Source organism: Fundulus heteroclitus, unplaced genomic scaffold, assembly GCF_011125445.2.
Source record: "Fundulus heteroclitus isolate FHET01 unplaced genomic scaffold, MU-UCD_Fhet_4.1 scaffold_421, whole genome shotgun sequence".
NCBI lineage: Eukaryota > Metazoa > Chordata > Actinopteri > Cyprinodontiformes > Fundulidae > Fundulus > Fundulus heteroclitus.
Genome location: NW_023396837.1, coordinates 76,210 through 98,289, shown reverse-complemented (window position 1 = coordinate 98,289; position 22,080 = coordinate 76,210). Strand labels below are relative to the sequence as shown.

Below are 22,080 nucleotides of genomic sequence, written 5' to 3'. Positions count from 1 at the left end.
TACGCTATCGCCCCCTGTGGTCGCAGAATTTGGTGTAACATCCGGAACTAGCCAACTCGGCTCGGCGGTGAGAGAGCCCAGTGCTGATCTGGGCTGTATTTACTTAGCTTCGGACACACAGCTGACAGCCGCCACCAGCGGTCAGAGACGTTTTAATTATCCATATCAGATTGCTTGATTCAGCAACCCAGCTAACTACAATCTCGAGTGCGATGACTAACGTTAGCCTACGATCAGATCAAAAATGAATGTACTTCCGACAGTCATGTTATTCATAGGCTAAAATGAAAGTTGCGTGAATGACCCACGTCTCAAACAGATAAAACAAAACAATTACATTTGTCTAGCAGAAATAAACCACTTTGGAGAAAAGGAAAAATGTACTCACCTTCACCTTCAGTGATCACGCCGAGAAATGAGATCTGTCCGTTGAAAATTCCCCGCTCTCTGTGCTGACTTTTGGCAAGCCTGAGGGATGCCATGTGTGAAGCTGACACCCCACCCACGTCAAAAAATTCAGCAAATAGTCTGAATGGTTAGTGCTCCGTTTGTGCAGGTTTGTGCCGTTGAAATTTTCGTTTGTGCTGCTTTGGTTTCGGAGATATTATGAAATTTACTTTCAGCCGATGACGTCATCCCAGCCCGCCGCTTCAAAACAAAGCGCTGTTTTTCTTTCTTTGCTGGTGCTGAGCTGGACCTAAAACCAAAGTAGGCTACTTTTTTAGTGCTTCGTTTGTGCAGGTTTGTGCCGTTAAAATTGTCATTTTCTGCTGCTTTGGTTTCGGAGATATTATGAATTTTAATTTCAGACGATGACGTCACCCCAGCCCGCCGCTTCAAAACAAAGCGCTAAGTTTTTCGTTCTTTGCTGGTGCTGAGCTGGATCCAAAACAAACCACGGTAGGCTACTTTTTCAGTGCCTCGTTTGTGCTGGTTTGTGCCATTGAAATTAGCGTTTGTGCTGCTTTGGTTTTGAAGATATTAAAGAATATTTGTTAAGGTCATCCAGAGTTCACCATCCCCCCCATTTTGCTTCGAATCCGACCAAACTGGTCTACTTTTTTTGTGCTTTGTTTGTGCAGGTTTGTGCCGTTAAAATTGGCGTTTGTGCTGCTTTGGTTTCGGAGATATTATGAATTTTATTTCGACAGGGGAAGTCATCAGAGCCCGACACTGCAAAATGAACTGGAGCTCTTCGTTTTTTTTAAAGCTTGATTCATAATTCACAAGTCTTATATAACCAGGGCAATAGCAACCATATTTTTTTCAATTATCAACGACAACCTTGGAGTAAACTCAAATGTTTAATTAAGATTTGCAGCCCAATAGTTTTTGCAGAGCGCTACGTTTTTTGTGCTGAGCTCAATACAAAACAAACCAAATTGGTCTATTTTTTTTAGGCTTTTCTAATTCAATCTATATGCTTTATACTTTCAGCTGATAACACAGTCAATATGTTCATAGTTGAACAATATTTCCCACTTCATGCATAAAGCTAGTAAAAATTGGAGTGGTCCTTCAGCCTAATTAAAGGTTTAGTTTAGGTGGACAAAGGAACGTTTTAGGAGATTGTTCCTTACAGTGTTGTTCGATTTTAGAGGCTAACCGTGTGATTATTTGTTTTTGGCAGGTTTTTTGCTATTGTTTTTAGTTTGGGTATGTTTTCTGCGTTTATATAAGCCTGTATACTTTAATTGCCTTATTGTTTGGTGCAGACATCCACCCTGATAAAACAAGGCGGAAGTTTCCCAGACTGGTTCCCAAGTAGCACACGGAAGCATTCGTTGATGTACGTCTTCAGATCAGGGTAAGGAGTGAAGGCCTTCACCAATGCACCAAGAATAGCCAGAGAAAAGTCACTCACGGCTTCCTTTGGTACAGCAGCACCCGTACGAAGCCATTCTGTCAGCCATGTTGCAATAGCATTAATGTCGTGTCTCTCTGACAGCATTTGCACAACTGGGACTGAGGAATTGTCCCCTGTCAGAACGCCCTGATAAAGGAAGATGTGGCCAGATGTACCATTTGGTCTCACAAGTCAACAACCGAGCCTGTTGCATCAAAGCAAACTACAGAGGGGCATTTTTTGGACAATGCTCTATACACATGGAGCTGAGTTGGACTCCAATAGTGGCAGAAGAACTTGTCTAGACCAATGTCTCTTATACAACCACTGTGAGGTGTGCTATATTTTAGCAATTGCAAAGACAAAATTGGATCTTTGTCACCTAATTCCAAATCTCTTCTCTCTTGCTTTGCTTTTCGTAGGGTCGCCAAATTTGGTAGGTGACTTGGCTCAGGATCTCCAATATCCATCAAATCTGATGCCTTCGCTGACCTCCATACAGCCGGCTCCATCCTGCGCTCACACAGCTCTTTTGAAATCTGTGCACGAAGGTCTCCAGACATGAACCTCTTGGAACGGCCAGTGTGCAGGGAGATATCAGTGTCTTCGATGGAACACTCGAGAACCATTGGGCTGTTGACTGTTGGTTCTCTGGCACATGTCATTTTTAACATGGCCTTGACACTCTTTACAGAAGCCCTTAATGTCTATGTAGTTGCTGGTTCTAGATGAATAAACTTTTGCTCTCTGGAACACAAATATGCATGTACTTTTAACTTTTTTCCAGATCAGGTGGTTGAGTACATGACTCCAAGTGCCTGGCTTCAAAATCAGATATTCCCTTTTGCCGGATGATGAAAACTTGTCATTGTATTGTACTTTTTCAGGTACAAATTTCATCCATTCCTCAAAAGGGACTTCAAGCTGAAAAACTGAGCAGCTGTCCAGTCCAGGAGAAATGGAGCCAGAATCAAACTCTGTGTCCACACTGCTCTCAGGATCAGTTTCCTGCTCATTGATCTCCAAACATGACCAGATGTTGTGTCTGTTTAACTTTACAAAAGTGTACAGGGCTTTTGGAGACATCTAATTTTCCAGCTGCTGACTTAGTTCTCTCCAAATAGTGGCAGCCGGAGTGGCTATTTTGCCATTTAGAAAGATGGCCTCTTTTGAAGTGCAGAGAACTGCAAAAAGGGAATCCCTGTCTACGGATGGCTGTCGAGGCATCTAGTTAAAGAATAAAAAGACTGATTAGCATTAAATCAAACATGCTGGCCTATAATATCTGTCATGCCATGAAAAATTAATATTATAGAATTGTTACAACTCGAAACCTTAGTCGTCTTACGTAATTCTAGATGTCATTTATGCATTTTTACTACTTGTTAATGTTCAATTAAAGTATCAGTTCAACTTTAAAAATGTGTCTTAGCTCTGGAGTCTACAGATGTGCCTAATCACCTAATCATTGTGAAGCCTTGCAGAATGTTTCAAGAAATTCAAGTCTGGACTTAAAATGTAATTGAATTGTGGATTTCCAGAAATATGCATTGCAGTGTATGAAATTAACTTCCTGATCCCCTGGCCAAGTTAGCTAAATATGACATAGTTGTCATGTGCAAGTGTGACTAAAAATAACTTATTTGGTGCTAGGATTTACTCCCATGTGGCAGCTAGCCCTGTATGTATGGCATTTAACCAAGAATATCCCACTATTTATTCTCTTACCTTGTTCCAAAAATCTCATTTGACAGATGTCCAAAAAATTCCAAGAATGTCAATTTTAAGCCAAAAAATAAATAAACAAGACTATTCAAAGTTTTAAAGGCTAATGCTCTTGCTGCCTAGACAAGATCACTGGCTCACTGGGTGGCGTCACTCCCTATGGCATTGCGTGAGGACTTCATATATAAACTTGCAGAATCTTAAAAAAAAAAAAAAAAAAAAAAAAAGAATCTTCACGACTTTATATATCAAATTTGCCAAACGCTTAATGCCGTTCTAAAAATTCTTACATTTAAGGTGAGAAATTGCAAATTAAGATTTGAAGCATTTCAAATGTTAAAAAGTAAATTACTTGGTTCAATTGAACCAAATTACTTAGTTCAATTGCCTACGTGCTGTGCACTTCCGTTTTTTTCATTGGCTTTTTTTACCCGTTTGCTGCCGAATATGCGGAAAATAACTGTCCACGATGTGAATAGGATTATCAAAACCACCTTAAAAAAAGCCCAGTTATTTTAAAATACAATATAAGTAACAGGTAAAATAGTTTCAGAAGTTATAAGCATATCATAACGGTTGCAGATCGTGAGGTTTTGAGCAAGGCGTGTGTATAGGCAGGTGCTTCCCCCCTTCATTTCTGAGAGGATAATATTAAATTACTTTGGAGAAAGGTAAATGTATTGGTGGGTTACTTGACATTGCTGCCTAAAGTAAGGTTCTTTAAATGAGACAGAATAAATCGTAATATTTATTAAAGGAATAAAGTACAAAACAATAAGACATTTTACAATAGCAGCTTAAATAACATGCATGACAAAAGAAAAATACAAAATTAATAACTGCCTTTCTTGAGAAAAGTGAGACCAAACGGTAGATCTGACCACATCTTTTTACACCAATGAAGAACATCATTAAGGACGCCAGCCATCCTGCACATGGACTGTTCCAGCCTCTCCCCTCAGTCAGGAGGCTGAGATCCATGAGATGGGACTCGTGGTGAAACTGCCTTCATGTGTCGACTTCATGGCTTGCTGTTGTTGAATAATCACTTTTCTTTCCGTGTGCCAACCAAGCCACTGTATAAAATAAGCATACTTATAACAGTGGAAACTAAAAAAATAAACAAAAACATGTTTCCCAAGAGGTCTTTGCCAATAAGCAGGAATATATAAATAATTTAATAAGAACGCTGTAGGGGGGAAAACAGGCTCGGTAAATGACACAACTTCATAGTAATGTTACTAGTTTATCAGTAGAAATATATCAAAAAAACATACGTTTTTTCCAATGTTGGCAATAACATATGATTTACCTTTGTCCCAGACTAAATTGCTGACAAGAATTTACAGGCTCAAAAACAGCGTGAAACAGCAACAGCAGGTGAAATTTATGCACGTGTAATCAATTCAGTTGGTCAGGTGATCACCTGAAAGTATAAAGCATACAGTTTGAATCGGAAACCAAAGCAGCACAAAGGCTCATTTTATCGGCACAAACCTGCACAAACGAAGCACTAAAAAAGTAGCCTACTTTGGTTTTGGATCCAGCTCAGCACTAGCAAAGAAAGAAAAACAGCGCTTTGTTTTGAAGCGGAGGGCTGGGATGACGTCATCGGCTGAAAGTAAATTTCATAATATCTCCGAAACCAAAGCAGCACAAACGAAAATTTCAACGGCACAAACCTGCACAAACGGAGCACTAACGAACTAGCCCACTTTGGTTTGTTTTGGAGCGCTATGGGGGGATGGTGACGTAATCGGCCAAAATTATAACTTTTAATTTCTCAAAAACGAAAGTTGCACAAACGAAAATTTCAACGGCACAAACCTGCACAAACGGAGCACTAACGAACTAGCCCACTTTGGTTTGTTTTGGAGCGATATGGGGGGATAGTGAACTCTAGATGACCTAAAAAATAATTTTTAATATCTCAGAAACCAAAACTGCACAAACGAAAATTTCAACGGCACAAACCTGCACAAACGGAGCACTAACCATTCAGACTATTTGCTGAATTTTTTGACGTGGGTGGGGTGTCAGCTTCACACAGCTCGGTAAGCTCACAGGAAGATCGGACTTGACGAGAACGCGAGCACGCAGCACGTATTGTGCATTGGAACAGAAGTATACTCGTGACGTCATCACACCCGCAGCTCTTGAGCATTCCTTTAACGTTCAAAACTATTTATACACTACACCATCATATCTTATTGAAAACGTTTTTTATTTAAATTAATTTCTAAAAAGTATAAAAAATATCTAAAATAATTACAGAACTGTGGGTATAAAACCAGCAATAGCGGGAATTTCTTTGTGGGGAGTTGTAATTGTTCTAGTTATAGAGGCGATTGAACATCTTTAAAAATCAGCACTTTGTAGAAGCAAAATGAGCGATACGAGCAATATTGTTGTTGCTTCGGTCGTTGGTCAGCTTTACCAGCAGGCTGAAGAGGAGGTGATGCAGTTGAGGAGGCAAATCCGAGCAAGGAGAAGATTGATGCAGGCAGAGGAGGCTCAGAAGGCAGGCTTTGCTCACCCATCTATTGCCAACTGGTAGGCATTTTAAGATTAACAGCCTATTTCCTACTTTTATCTTTAAAAAAATCCCCATTGATGATGATATTAAAAACGTGATCAGGTTGAAATTGTGACTATTTTTCCTATATTAATAAAAATGAAGACCCAGTTTTAACATTAATAACAGTAGGGTTAAGCTACTTTATTGCACCTCCCGACCTTCACAGCATTGATCATTAAGGAAGGAAAGAAAAAAACATTTTTATGTCTGTCCACCTTTACAGTGATTAATCTATAAATTATGTGCAGTTAGTTCAGCCCATTTTTTCAGTGAAATGGTAAAAATACCAGAGAAGGGAAGCCATTTGTTACATTTACTATACTTGACTAGTTTTACAACACTATACATTTTATCTTTTCTTTCTTGAGAACTATAATAATCTGCATGTTAAACAGGTATAGTTTTATGCATAGAAAACGTGACAAAAAACAATTAACATTTGGCATTTTTTATTTACAGGAAGAAACAAACAAAATATGTGAGGATAAACACCTCTGTGCCGATCCTCCAAATATTTTTTAATGAAGGGGACCTGAAACCAGCCTTCAGGCTGAACAGGGCCACCATCGTACTCCTCCTTCAGCTGCTGCCCATCCAGAAGGCACATGGATGGCCACAGGAGATAGAGGTGCTGCTGACCCTCTGCTGGCTGGCCTGTGGAGCATCCTATAGGGAAACAGCTTGCCAGTAAGATCTCTTACCTTCTTGTCCTTAAATAGAGCTAGCAATGACACACAATTGATACATAGATTATATCAATTGGATAGAAGATTAAGACAGATCAGCATATTACCTAAATTACAAGTTAATTTTATATTTGGTACAGGTCAAGTGGAGGCATGCTACAACAGACACCACGCCAAGGCTGATTAACATCATTGAGCGTGTCTTTGGTGGTCTGAAGACACGGTGGCGTTTCATCTTCTTCAGGGCGTTGGAGGTCTGCCTGACGTTTGCCCCAAAAGTAATCGCCCTCTGCTGCATCCTCCACAATATTAGTATAGTAGCAGGTGACCAGCTGGACGTGGAGGATGAGGAGGTGGACCCAGAGGAGGATGGCCATCCAGCGGCTGAAGACAGAATGCTGCTCCAGCTGGCTGCATGTTTAAGTGAACATGACTACACCTGACCTAATGTAGATCAGTTCTAGTCATGTTAACATGCTGCTTCATTTCATTTTTAACCACCTGGAAAAATACATAAAATAATGCGTAAATTAATTTCCATTCCAACTATTTTTAATTGTAAGTTTATAGGCATTGTCTGTTTGTATAAGATCTTAATGAGTTATTTTGTTGTTTTAAACCATGTTAGTAACTGTTAATAATTTGTTGAATATATTACACCTTCATTCTGTTCCAAAGATAAAACATTTGTATAAAATAAATTTCTGTTTTTTCATATACTATTATTTTCTTTCCCTCTTTCTCCTCTCAATTATTCGTGTCCTGACTCAGAAGAAACTCACTTAGATAGGAAAAACATTTATAGAATGTATTTATTTATTTATTTTATATGCTGCTGCCGTCCTAGGGAGACATTTACAATTTATTCCAGCAAGTATTGAGTTAATAAAGCAACACACGTCAGTCAGATAAACACAAAACAAATAAATCATAACCAGCGGTATTATGCACACTACTTTTTTTTAATTACGCACTAACTCTGTAAACAGGCCACATAGAGAAGCTTAAAAGTATAATATTCTCGCCTCAAACGATCTTAAAACGTACTTTTGAACAACAACAGCAGCAGAAAAGGGAATTTTTTTAACTTACCGCTGTGAGCTCTGTTTGCGCTGTCTCAAATCAAGCTGCGGCCGCGGTGCATTCTGGGCAAGCGGTCAGTCTGAAGAACGCACAAGTCTGTATCACTATTGATGGATAAATCTCATCGGTCAGAACCCGATCAAATCATTGTGTTCCAGCACAACCGAGTTCATAACAGCTAATTAAGAAGTGCATTAGTAGTATAATTCATTACAAGCTTATAGCTCTAGCATCACTACCATTTGAATCATATTTGTTATAGCTACTAATTGAGTTTGAATGACTTATTATTCAAATTTTAATACTAAATTATAATTAATAATAATAATCATATTCAATCAGCTTCTGGCATAACAAGTGACTCATGAAAACTGTAATACACAGACATCAGCGATAGTGCCTGTTTATGTATCTACGCAGGAAAACCCAAACAAAGAAGTTCTGATTTATGCTTTGTTGGATACACAGAGTGATTCATCATTTATTCTCAATGAGATAGCAAATCAATTGGACGTGAATAAAACTCCAGTTAAAATGATCTACAATGTCTTCCAAGAAAGCAATCGTACCATGTAACAAACTTGAAACTCTGCAAATAAGAGGATTGTTTTCGAAAAAGAGACCTACCGTTCCAGCTGTTTACACCTGTGAATTCATGCCTGCTAATTGTAATCATATACCTACTCCTAACACGGCAAGGGAATGGCCACATTTGGAACATCTTGCTGTATACATCGCTCCATTATTGGATTGTGAAATAGGATTGCTATTGGGGTACATTTGTACACAAGCGTTGATGCCCAGAGAAGTCGTATGCAGTAAAGAAAACCAACCATATGCCTAGAGAATGGATTTGGGATGGATCATCATAAGTTTCTGTAATTCATGTGAAGAAGTTAGTGATATTATTGGAATTAGTCATTGCATCACTGTGAAGCAAGTAATTCCAGAGATTAAACCAAACACAAAGTTGAAGAATGAGGTTTGTTAAGTCAACAAGGCCAGAATCAAAGAAGTAACAGGTCTGGATCAGTGACGTGCGGTAGGGTTCATAGCTGGTAAAGCACTGACATAATCAGGGTGATATTTACAAATATATACACTCTACAGAGTAGACTCATTGCAAAGTGATGAAGGAGACTGATTGTGCCAAATAAATTCACCAAGAGACATGGAAAAAATATTGATTCTTTGATAAAAAAAAAAACAACTAAATTATTTGTCATTTGACTGGTAACAGTTTATGACTTATGATGGATTTCTGCATTTGTAACACATTTAAAACCTATAACCCACATTACGCACATTTTATTACAAAAACAAAACATGAATAATTATCGCTGTCTTACCTATACTTATAAATTAAGTCCATGCGGCACTCTTTCTGCACAACAATATTGGTCACTTTCCGGTAAAAGTCCTCTTTATCTTCTTCTGTTTTAAAACTCTCTCAGTCTCAGTGGAGATCACTGCCAGGGAGGAAAGCCTTCCTTGATCAGTCCCGTTCCGGCTGTATGTTTAGAGTCTTTTTAGGGCTTTACTTGTTTAGCAAAACTCGCTAATAATACATCCATAACTTGGTGTGAGTCTACTATTTGGGGATCAGGAGCGGTGCCCCTTGAGCGCCCCCTGCCTAGAGACCAAGTAACTGCCGGCCTCACCTACAACCAGTTCTTTGCCTATTATGATCGCCCAGCAACACGAAAACATGTTACCTGCATACAGTTTGATGACCAAAACACAATTCGTAATCCACATCCATTAAATTGTGGAAAATCCGTTCATAACTGTTTGAACAATTGAATTTATGATCCAGAGACAGGAAGATGCATTCACAGAATGGAAGCCAGCGCAGTTAACATGGGATTGCGCAATCCCTTGGGAGGCCAAGCTCGCTGGGGCTCACCGGCTTCGCTATCAAGCGCCACCAAGGATTTACATGAAAAATAGCAAAAAGTCTGCGATTTTAAAGAGAATATGATCAAAAATTTGGAAATTAGATAAAAAAATGACTTATTACAAATGACTGAGTGAATCAAAATTTATATTATGTCATTACCGTATTTTCCGGACTATAAGTCGCTCCGGAGTACAAGTCGCACCAGCCATAAAATGCATAATAAAGAAGGAAAAAACATATATAAGTCGCAAAGGAGTATAAGTCGCATTTTTGGGGGAAATTTATTTGATAATATCCAACATCAAGAACAGACATGTCATCTTGAACGGCAATTTTAAATAAAAATAGAACGGAGGCAACAACAGGCTAAATAATTGTACGGTTAGCTTACGCTACATGACACAACTGAGAACGTGCCTGGTATGTTAACATAACATATTAAGAGCTATTCAGATAACTATAGCATAAATAACATGCGAAGAAGTTAACCAAAGCGTCCATGTCACTCCAAATAACTAAAATCCAGTGAAATCTTCATCCTCTGTGACACTTTCAAATAACTCCGTTAACTCTGGAGGTAGAAGATGCGGCACTTCCGCTTCTACGTCGCTTACGGTTTCGGTTGTCACCGAAGCCCATGCTTTGTCCATCCATTCAATGACTTCCAGGAAAGTTGCACGGCGCATTCTCCTGGTTGCCGTGAAGCTGTGCTGTTCATCCATCATCCACTGCTCACACAGGTTACGCAAGACCATAGATATCCATAATAAAGGCTAGATGTCTCGTCCACGCTGCTGGCCAATGGGGGTCGACGTCCGCACGTGGCGGCCATCTTGCCACAGGCAGCTTGCTCATTTGTAACATTGTGTTTCAATGGCGCATTTATACTTAAATAACCATAACTTCTTCAATTGTCTAACGATTCTCACACTGTGTGGTTTGTTAAACAAAAGTCAGACATGTAGTTATCACACTACACACTTATGAATAATTAAAACCATGGAATGAAAAGAACAATGAATAAAACTTACAGGTACACATGCACAAGGTATTTATGTTAAATCAATATATGCTATTAAAACTCAGTGTACAGAATGGCAACATTATATATATATATATATATACCCAAATATTAGTGTTATATTATATATATATATATATATATATAAATAAACACTAATATTTGGGTGTGATTAATTATTTCACAGTCCTAATTTATTTATATTTACATACATTTAATATGAATATTACTGTTATAATAAAATATGAAATACTGACAAAAAAGGCTTATTGTGTGGCAACCTCTTGGTGTAGAAGCATAATTCAGGTTTCAAATTAAAGGTAACACTTTGAAGTTTCATGTAGACTATTTGGATTATATATCAGGGGTAATTTCACAAAAGTTCCTATTTTTAAACCATTATAAAAGTGACATTTATTTGCTATTAAAAATGGTACAATAGTCCCCTTCACAAGTATAAATAGATGTAGCAAGTTGAAATCCCCACCTTCACTACTGTGATGGTATACACATGGAAGACAGAGATTTAAAAAATGACCCAAAAAACATAGCTTGGCTATGTTTTTTGGCTGTCTATGCCATACTGTGTTTCTCCGATGTGCTCTCTGAGCACAAACACATCCTCTGACCCCATCCTCTTCCGTACAATGTACACGACCTCTAGCACTTTGATGGGCTGTGATCGTCTGGTACATGAGGTCTGATGAATGACCCACTCTGCTGCCCTGACTACCATCACTGTGCCTTCTGATGGAATCACCAGACCTTCGTTGTTTTTTAACTTCAGCAGGTGGTAGCTCTGGTCCTTGATGGCAGATGCAGCATCTATTACCAAGCTGGCACGGCAGATATCACAGGACAGCTTTTTCAGAGCCCGTCGCACAACAAATCCTGAAATAAGAGTTGGTATATTAAAATAATGTATAATAACCATGGGGAAATTAAGGGAACATTTATCTTTTTGGACCATTGTGAGATTGATTTCCCTCAGATTTTGACTATTGACACCATCGGTTGTAGGCAAAATCGACTTTCATTCAGCCTTTACCTGAAATGTACACGAGAGCGTTGTCCACAAGACCATCAAAGCGGACAGGAAGGTAGCTGTGGTCATGTACTAGCGCAGGAATGTCAGAAAACGGGGATGGAAGATCTTCTTCTCCTGCTGCAGAGGACATATCTACAGCTGACAGGCTAGTAGAGGTGTCAATGACAGCTGGTAGGGACTCTGTGTCATCCTGTGCAGTCACATTGCCTCTGCATGATTTTACAACCCCTCACCGGGCCATCAGCTTCCTGAAAATGTACTTGAACTGGCTGGCATTAGGATTGTTATTCCAGCCCCCTTAAGAAAAACACAAGGTGTATGAGTATAGTACAAAGATATTCAACACATGCTTTAAAAAGACAGACAAACAAAACAGCATACAAGCTTTTACTGACACTTTGTTTGACTCAGTGTTGCGGCTGGTAAATCTAAATGAACCCTACCCGATGCTCTGATGGAGTTGAAGAGAAGCTCCAAGTGGTCCTGGCTGAACCTATAAGTCAGGACATATCGCTGTCCTTCAAGCAGCACAGGAACCATCAACATCAATGTGTCAATGTTTATGATGAAGCCAAGGACAGAGAGGAACCTTCAAAAGCAAATACTGTTTTACTATGATGATCCTGCCAAAACAGGACACAAGAATGCAAACTAACAGTATAAGGTGAAAATAGTGAATGCTCCAAGAGAAGCACTTCTCAGGGCAGACACAAATCCACATTTCACACAATTCACTTCATTGCCACATTTGGGGGGCGGCAAGGGAATAAAGCTGACTAGTTTGAATCCCTGACCTTAAAAGTATAATCAATGTGAGGTTTAGGATGCTTAAAATTTATTTTAGGGACACAAAACCTTCTTGAATCAATTCACAGCATAACATGCAGACCATCCAATACATACCTCTTTGACACCGGCATCTGGGGAGGAAAAAACTGAATACAAGAGAATTCGAACTGAAACAAATTTGCAAACTGCAAACACGTTGGAGCAAGATAGTATTATATTAATAATACGTACCGCTTTATGAACTTGACGCAGACCGAAAAGAGCATCTCATGAACACGATGCAAACAAGAGGACAGAGCATCTGAACTCGATGCAGAACATTGATAAACAAGAGAACAGAGCATCTTATGAACTCGATGCAGACAGGAGAACAGAGCATCTGAACTCGATGCAGAAGATAGATAAATAAGAGAACGAAGCATCTCATGAACTCATGGACTTGTTGAGGGATGCACTGAAACCGGTGGAGTATTACCTTGGATAATTTAATGACTTGTAAATTGACTACTTGTATAAATCTAACAGAATATAATAAACCCATATTTTCTAAATCAGCAGTCTCATTCTGATCATTTAATTATACTAAAAGGATTTGTACTGGGTATTGGCGACAGCAAATGGTGTCAGTGCATCATTAATACAACAGTCACTATTTTAAAAGACCTCTTTGTTCGGTAAAGGGGTTTGCCATCTTCCATCTTCAAAGTGAGCAAGTATCCCCTGGCTTTTGACAAGAACTCCCTGGTGCTTGTCCAATTCCTAGAACCAAGGGGGACTTTGAAGCCTTTGCCTCTGAGATTGCGACTGTTCAAGATGTCAAACAGCCTGTCTGTTATCTATAAACAAGTATCAAAATTTACTAGAAGCACTAGAGTTTTATCCAACTTCTTGCATATTGTTGAATTTGAGGATGGTCATTAATTATTTAATTGTTTTTGATGCCTAAATTGAAAAAAAAATAAAATAAAAAGATAAAGGGTTAATTCTGGTGACATTCACATTTTAAATATTACCTACAGACAAACTACAAATTGAAGGTGAGCGTTAAAGGATTAAATGGGTTAAAGCAATAATTCACTCAAATGTTGAAGATGATTTTGGTCAACAATGCAAATCCCTTGCTGCATTACCTTTATGAATTCTGCAGTAGCCTCACAATCTTTGAACTTTGCATAGCCCACCTCCTGCAACGTGCAGAGCGCCACTGCCACACAGCTACTCAAAGTCTGAGCAGCCAGGGAGACCTTGATTAAGTTTAAAAGGAGAAATTAAGTGTCTATAAGCGCTACAAACATCAAAATGTATATATAAAATAAAATAAAAAACAATATAGCCCTAGAGCCCATTACTACTGCGGCCCTCTATACATTAAGCATCATACAAACACACCTTCATCTTCTGATTAGAAAAGTTCACATGCTTATCTGTGACTCTATTGGCAGCATGTAGTCCACTTTTCTTTTGGACATTGTTCAGATGGACTATGTACTTCCAATTGATACTGCCATTTATGCTTCCAATGGGGCTGTATGCCTGCAGAATTAGATTTTTTTTGTAAAGCACTATATTCTGCACAATTATGTAAATACAATCAAAATGTATAAAAGGCAGAGAGACTCAATCAGAGCAGATATTTGAAACAATGAGCATGTACCTGCAACATATTGCGTGTCAGCTTCAGCATGTGGCAAGCGTCCATCATAACAAAAACATTGTCATTGGTTACTGGATGTGGAAAATGGGTCTTCAAGGGCTCACAGGGGTCTGCTTTTAGATCGCACCCAAGTTGAGTGCACATACTGACATTGGATGCACGTCCATCCATTGTCATGCACACCACTCTTATCCGACGACGATGCAACTCTTCCAATGCATGCTCTACTAAGACTGTCTGTGATTGTGGTGTGAGGGACTTGGTTAAGTAATATGCAATCGGAGCTTTCCAATAACCTTGAAGCCCAACCACCATGAACACAAGAACTTCGGAAGCCATGTCAGTCTCATTCAATTGATCCCCCATGTCCACATATCCAAACATTGTTTGTGTCTGAGGGTCATACTGGATGTGATTTTTGATGGACATGGCATCCAGCATCAGAGTGACACATCCGTACTTGACCTCATCTTCCTGACGCCGTGTTTCCAGCATGTCCAACATCATTTTATTGAGACCAGGTCTGGCATCAAGAGAACTCAGCCACCTTAGTACAATTAAAAAGTAGACATTTAACCACCAACACAAGCATCCCAAATGTAGACACTAGATAGAGAAAAAAATTGCTATAATATCAATATGTGAGACATGAGCTGTTAGATCAGTAAGTTTAACCATTCATGATATTATTGTCTGTAGTGCTTAATGTAATTCAACATAAAATTAGACATCATGAAGAATACCTTTGCAATGAACTGGGGTGTGGCAGGTGAATATGCAGGGTATCTCTCAGGTAGTGATATGCCTTTGGACCATGCAGATGGAGCGTAAGGGCAAAATCTCTCTGGGCCTTGGTGTACTCTACGGCCTGCCTCGACAGGAGATGAACTGGAAGATCTGTAATTGAATTAGCAAAGTGATTCAGTAAGTATCTTTTTAATAGTAACTAGGAAGTCAACAAAGAACATAAAACACACAAAATATTCAATGTAATATTTTTATTTTCCCTGAATAGCATTCAAGGTTGTCTCTTAGCTCTTCATTGATTAGATTTTTCTCTTTCAATTCCTCCAGAAGAGCCCGCATGTTCATCTTGGCCCACTTTTCTCTCCTCAAGGCAATACTCTTTTCCCGCTGCAGTTTCCTCACGGTTGCTGAGGCTTCTTCAAGTTTGGCTTTTATAGCCTTAGGGCAAGCAGGCAATGCATACAAGTGGTCAGTGGCCTGCCGCTTGCAGCTCAAACCCCTCTCTCCAGTGGCTCACTGTTGTTTTGCAGAAATATAAAAAAATATATAAATAATAGTGGTATATAAATTACTTACTTTTTTAAGAATTAAATGTTAACTTTTCAATTCTGTGAGCTTAAATACAGGATACTCCAATTCTCCGACAGAAAACACAACAGCATACATTTAAGAAATTGTATAAGCTTGTCCACTTACAAGGCAAAAATATGTTTTGTGGCTCTGAAAAAAAAAGTCTGTTTTGATTGTAAAGGTTGCCTATCCTTGGGTTTAGTTTCATGTTCACACATGTTTATAAATTCAAGTTTATGAGCGATGTAGTCAGATAGCCCGTAGTTCTCAAACTTTTTATAAGATAAAGGATTGAATATAACAAACTGTTTTTAACAAGCCAGATGCAAACACTCACAACATCAGGTTGAGGTACACCCTGGGACATGTCCATTGGCAGGTTGTCTTCCACTCTTCTAGAGGTGGTTGTGTTACTTGTGGCTACTAGCTAAAATTAAGTAAAGACGTTTTGAGTGTCTAAAAGGTGCTACTAAACAACACATAATATAACTTGCAGAAACAAAAACAAAAGTGACCAACAACAATTCACGGTGTATAAGATTGGTATGTCAATATGTGATTAAATTTCAATGATACACATACCCTTTGAAGATGTGCTGGAAAGTTGAAAATGTTTGGCACAACACCATCTTTAAGTCGGACAGTCTGCCCTGTTCAGTCAAAATCCTCACTCCTGAAGTGCTCACTGCAAAGCAGAGTCCTGTCATTTGCAACAAAACCGTCCCTTCTTAGGGCAAGTTCCCACAGCCTCCTCATCTTTCCGTTTTTGGGAAACCTTAAAAACGTGAGAAATGTTCCAAGATGTATAAATTATTGTCAACATTTCCAACCCTTTCTCCTTCTTTCAACATTAAGGGTAAGCACAAAAATACACACCTAAATGAAATGTGTTTGGGTTAATTGTATGTATGTATGTATGCACTTGAGAATAACACAACCACACTAAACTACTTATAAAAAGTTGTCCAAACGAAACTAATACAAACTTATAAAAGCTTTGCGTCAACAACAATCTTGTAGTACTATTATGTCATAGCCCCGCTGTTCCTGTGTAACAGAGCCTGTATTGTACATACATCCACTAAGTAACTAACGATTATCCCAAATACAAATCATAATGTCATATCTTACATGTGAAAGGTGATCCCACTGGCTCTTGTTTGACACTACGGCGATTTGAGCATCCGTAGGCTGCACAAAAGTGTGGCATTTTCCTTTTAATAAACCCAGCAAATTCCTGTAACATAATGTAAGATGTTTTGACAAACCAAATCGATTGGAAATCATGTGCAATTCTGCCTCTTCCACTGATGTAAAGTTGCTGGTTAACGTTAGCAGCTAGCTAAACTGTAACGTTAGCTGCTAACTTACTAACGTTAGGTCTCACTTCGCAGCTTCTTGTTATTAGCCAGCTAACGTTAGCAATAATCTGAGTGTTGTTGTATGTTCGTTATTAGCCTATTAGCCAACTAATAACTACAGTCACATCGACAAAGATTGTAATTTACAACAAAGATTAATTGTCATACAATCGTTATTAGTGTCAGTAAAACCTATATAATTGACCAGTGGTCTCAGCCTTGATAACTTGCGCAAGTAGCCATGATGCACAACTATGCTGCACGATTAAGTCATATTTCGACAAGAAAATCTGCAATTTCGACATGTTCAAGCATCAAGATTTATAGCCACGTTCATAACGTTTGTAAGAAACCAAACTGTTTGTAAATCTGTCAAGAATTCAATGAGATAAGAGTATTTGTGTTCGTGCTGATCACTCACCTTACATTAGGTACCACAGAGCACGCCAGAAAACTTGCCTGAGGCAAGATGGCCGCCGGTGATGACGATGGAGACTGCGCCGTAAGACATCTAGCCTTTATTATGGATATCTATGGCCATGCGTTTATCCTTGTAATTTTCTTGCTTGGACATCATCTGAAGTACTGCCTTTGTGGCTTCATACTTTGATGCAACTTCTTTTGCTTTGAAAGAGGATCTTTGATATATAACTGTATTAACCTTAGAGGGGTTATGAATTGAAACACTAACAGAAGTAGAGGATGTAAATATAGAACCAGCATCAGGCCATACAATCTCCTCTTGATCTTCTCCTTCAACTTGACATTCAATATTTCTCAAAACAAGTTTGGTCACTGATGTGCATTTGGAGCGCATATCATGTGGTGGTCCATCCATAGCTCTATATTCATCGTAAACATTATTAATCTCATCTGCTTCTCTTTGTACAATATCCATATGACTTCTAAGAATATCAACTGGATCTCCTTTTACAACGGATTTTTTAGCCCCCTTTGTTAATCCTTTCCACCTATCGTAATACCCGTGAAAACAACAATTCAGCCCTTGCAACTTTACTTTGTGGAGTTCTCTTCCTTTCTCTGTGAGCAGGCGAGGTCTTTCTCCTCTTCGCTGCTCTTCTTGTACAGCTTTTGCTTGTTCTGCACTGGTAACTTTACCTTCTGACATCCTGTTTCTTACAATGCTCAGGACATATACTTGAAATCTGCTTCAATGTTTAACTCACTAGATGACTTGTGACTTGACTCCCTTGTGATGATGCTGTTGTCATCAGGCCTCACTCCTTTCCTTATTGTTCTCCTTCATCTTGTCACTTTTCCAAATACACTTTCCGCTTGGCTTCTGGACATCTTTCTGAAGAACTGCTGAACTTACGTGTCCATCAACATATACAGCAACCAGCTCCTTGGTGCAATTATGCAGTATCACCTCCAGGGGAAATCCTGTAGATCCTTGTAGACTTTGTGGATCCTTTGAATAGGTCGTCGAGTTCCACTGTCACTTCTACCTCTTCTTTAGCCATTCAGATGTCAGTAAAAAGAGTTCGTTTGACTGATGGCAAGATGTCTTTATTTTTTTTTTTTGCACAGTCTTTACAGGCTTATGATGCCGCCATCTTACAGCTTATACAATGTCACCGTCTTACAGCTTCACAACGCCACTTACGCCACTGTCGAACTGAAATACACCATAAACTTATAGTAACAGTAAGACAGTAAACACAGAAAGTTATATTAACATACAAAAAAACATACATCGCTGGCTGACCCAGGCATAGAAGTAGAAATTAAGAACAAACTGACATCTTCAACTTCCTTCCTTGCTGCTGCTCCACAGCACAGCTTCTCTGCTAATAACCCGTCTTGCTCACATAATTAGCACGTCCAGCAAAGGTGTGCACGTATCACAGGTGTGCAAGTAGAACCAATTAGTCCCAGCAAACTCCTTTTATGGGTTTTCAAAATAAGGGTCTGTCTTAATGACAAATCTACATAATGCAAATAAAATACAAAATGCAGTTCTGGCAGTAAAAAATACCTCTGTGCATTTCTATATCTTCAAAGGAAAATGCAGTGTTGTGCAATTATACGCTCTGTTGGGATTAATGTTTATACTTCATTAACCAATTTATCTTGTTATGATGTAGTAATGTAAGCTTCTGATATAATCATATTACTCACATGATAGCTTAATCATGTCCCCTGTGAAGAACCAGAAGAGACTCTGTTTCTTCCCTTCCTGAAACTAGAAGACTCAGCTACAAGATTATGTGCTGACTGAACATGATTACTCAGCTGTGTATCTTTGTTGACAACTGAGGCTGTAACTATCTGTTCCCTCACCCCTCAGCACAGCCTCAGTCATTGTAACTAGGGACACGCCCCTTTCTTGTTGAATACACACGAGGTGCCTTTCTCAGCTACCTAAGCAGGTAGCTGTAGCCTTACGCCAGGAGCAGATGTCTTCAGGTGGTGTCCAACCTTCACTGGGTGTTTCAGCCCTAAACCACAACACCCTCCAGTTGGTGGGCCCGCAGTGAGTGGCCAGCTCACTGCCCATCTGCTCCTGGCTTCCAGCTTTCCTCCTCTCTCTTGCTCCAAATCCAGCATGAGGCACGTTCCGCCTCCTCCCCCATCCGACGAGCTGCCTCCTTTTTACTCCGCTCATCCATGCCTATGGCAGAAAGGAAGTTCCACGCAGACCTTGCTGGAAAGCCCCTGCACCCTATCTCCACAGGGAAGACCCACGCCTGCCAGCCTCTGTCTCGGCAGTCTTGGGCCAGCTGTTGATATTTTGCGGCCTTCCTTTCATGGGCCTCCTCGCACCCCTCCTCCCATGGTACTGTCAGTTCCACCAAGATTATCTTCCGCTCCTTGGATGACCACAGCACTATGTCAGGGCGGAGGGTTGTTTGCACCACCTCAGGAAACTGCAGCCTCTTCCCCACATCCACCCTCATCTCCCAGGAACTTGCGGCCTGGAGAATGCTAGTCCTTTTCCTCCTGGTGGACTGTGGTCTAGCAGCTCCTTCCTTGTGGAAGGTGATAGCTCTCTGTGCGGTCGTGTCGGCTGGCCTCTTCTTGACCCTCTCCCGCTCTATGGTGTCAGCCAATGAGAGGAGCACTTTCTTAATAAAACCGAGGAGAACGCTGAAGACCGGCAGAGTGGGTTGGAGATTGTAACTGTGCGGTCTTCTTCCTACTCTCCTCGAGAATGAAACCAAACTAAATGTCTTTGTGCCTTTCTTTTTCCTGTTTGTATGATGTTCTAGGTGCATAGACCTGACATTAACTTGGTCCTTCGAGCCGGATACCAACATACCTGAAGATACTGGTGGACGCGGGTGAAATCCAGAAAGACTGTGGCCACAGCAGGACTGAAGACTCCTTCAGACCCTTTAAACGGGACTGGGTTTCATTCCGTCCCCTAGGATTCTGAAGGTTGACGGTGATCCGAGGGATTAAGGCACAAAGGAGGACGGCGGAGTCCTGTAAATTTCGTAAGTAGGTTTTTCATTAAAAACAAAAACCTGAGTGAAGAAGACAAAATAGAGTAAAATAAGTTCGTACCAGGAGAGCAGGCCCCCGGAATTGTCTGTAGTCCCGTTAAAGGGTAAAAGTAGGATATTTTACGTCTATAAAAGAAAAAAGACCTGAGGAATTCTAGACTCTGTTCAGGCAATAATATAGAGCTAAAATAACTCCTACCAGGGGAGCAGGCCCCCGGAATTGTCTGTGGTAAAAGTAGGATATTTTTTCGTCTATAAAAGAAGTGGAACTAGTTCGCCTACCAAGGGAGCAGGCCCCCGGAATTGTCTGTGGTAAATGTAGGATATTTGTTATCTCAATTAAATAGGCCTTAAAAGTGTGACTGAGAGTGTGATTAGGAACAATATAACCACTAGGTTATATTATTCCATACTAAAACAGCAGGAAAAGTACAATACGGCTTTTGTGGATGCAAAGGCAAGAATTTCTCACCTGAAAAGGTTGAAGCAGAAATTACCACAATAGTTTTTAGTATTGTCCTGCTGATAAACAAACCCCAGTGTTTAGAATACCCTAGGTATTAAACACACTGGTCCAAATTGATTAAAAATGGAAAAAAGCTCAAGCAAATTAAGGGAAGGATTAAAATGCAGCGACTGGAAATTTGTACAAAGTAAAGATCCCGGCAAAAATAAACATTTAAATAGGTGGATTGAGAAATACGGATTTGAAGGACGCCTCAATTCCCAAAAAATTGCAGAATTAAAAGACAAAATAACAAAGAAGTGCAAAAATAGACCCTTTTCACAGTGACGTCATGCAACTTCCGTTCTGCGGTGAAGCAGGGTATCTTTACTTCCGCTTTCTCCGCGAGCAGTGTTTTTACATAGGGAATTCACACAGTCCCTCACCAATCTACCCAAATTTCGTTTGGGAGACGTGCACAGACTGGCACAAAAGCTTCCGGCCACACCAGCCTCCAAACTCCACAAAGATTACAAGTTCTTTGTGGAACAGTACCTTTTCGATTATGAAGGTAAGAGCTTTGTCTTCTTAGCTCTGTTGTTAGCATAGATGCTAGGATAATGATAGCTATGCTACCAACAGGACTTTTGTCATTTATTAGTTTTCTATTTCTCCATTATATTGCTACGCTAGCTTTATTGCTATATCAGCTATTCTGTTTCACAGCTTTTAGTCAATGAGTCACACCAGGGATATAGTTGATGTATAATGTTGAGCCTTTTCTTACTTTGTTTTGGAACAGTGTCAATGCTGTTGGCCACTTGGTCACAGCTCTATGAATAAAAATGAGGAGCCTCATTCCCTCCCGTTTTTTTTTTTTGTGTAGTATTTTACTGAGGTTGCAGACTTTTGCAGTATCCCTCAAAATTCCTCTGTGGGTTCAGTGTGTTTCTCAGTCTCGTCAGTAGATCTGGAGCCTCAATTAATAAAATAATTCTGCCCATTCCTGTTAAAACTGTGATAGTTTAGGACATCATAGACTGAGAAAGACGCTGTCAATAATGTTGCAAGCACACTGCATGCACACTAATAATCAGTTCACTATAGTATTTATGGATTATGCTGCTGTCGGGGCAAACCCCTTGTGTCCTATACTG

The 22,080-nt window shown here is 39.7% G+C and overlaps 3 long non-coding RNA genes across 7 annotated transcripts; 1 reads left to right on the top strand and 2 right to left on the bottom strand.

The window, feature by feature from the left end:
* The first annotated feature begins 595 nt into the window (after positions 1 to 595).
* Positions 596 to 2,605, top strand: LOC118560382. Of its 3 annotated transcripts, none has more exons than XR_004929296.1 (3): positions 596 to 900; positions 1,716 to 2,180; positions 2,269 to 2,605. It is a non-coding gene; the product is annotated as an uncharacterized LOC118560382 (long non-coding RNA). The 3 variants fall into 3 exon arrangements; XR_004929297.1 differs by having other exon boundaries at positions 670 to 708; positions 810 to 900; positions 1,716 to 2,605; XR_004929295.1 differs by having other exon boundaries at positions 1,716 to 2,605.
* Positions 2,606 to 11,009: 8,404 nt separating this feature from the next.
* On the bottom strand, positions 11,010 to 14,423 carry LOC118560385. 2 transcript variants are annotated; one of them, XR_004929300.1, is made up of 7 exons: positions 14,331 to 14,423; positions 14,066 to 14,209; positions 13,807 to 13,920; positions 12,908 to 12,977; positions 12,331 to 12,476; positions 11,888 to 12,184; positions 11,010 to 11,730 (listed from the first exon to the last, which is right to left on the bottom strand). It is a non-coding gene; the product is annotated as an uncharacterized LOC118560385 (long non-coding RNA). The 2 variants fall into 2 exon arrangements; XR_004929299.1 differs by having other exon boundaries at positions 12,331 to 12,977.
* Positions 14,424 to 15,337: 914 nt separating this feature from the next.
* On the bottom strand, positions 15,338 to 17,617 carry LOC118560386. 2 transcript variants are annotated; one of them, XR_004929302.1, is made up of 4 exons: positions 16,779 to 17,602; positions 16,230 to 16,422; positions 15,985 to 16,074; positions 15,338 to 15,593 (listed from the first exon to the last, which is right to left on the bottom strand). It is a non-coding gene; the product is annotated as an uncharacterized LOC118560386 (long non-coding RNA). The 2 variants fall into 2 exon arrangements; XR_004929301.1 differs by having other exon boundaries at positions 15,985 to 16,422; positions 16,779 to 17,617.
* Positions 17,618 to 22,080: the final 4,463 nt, after the last annotated feature.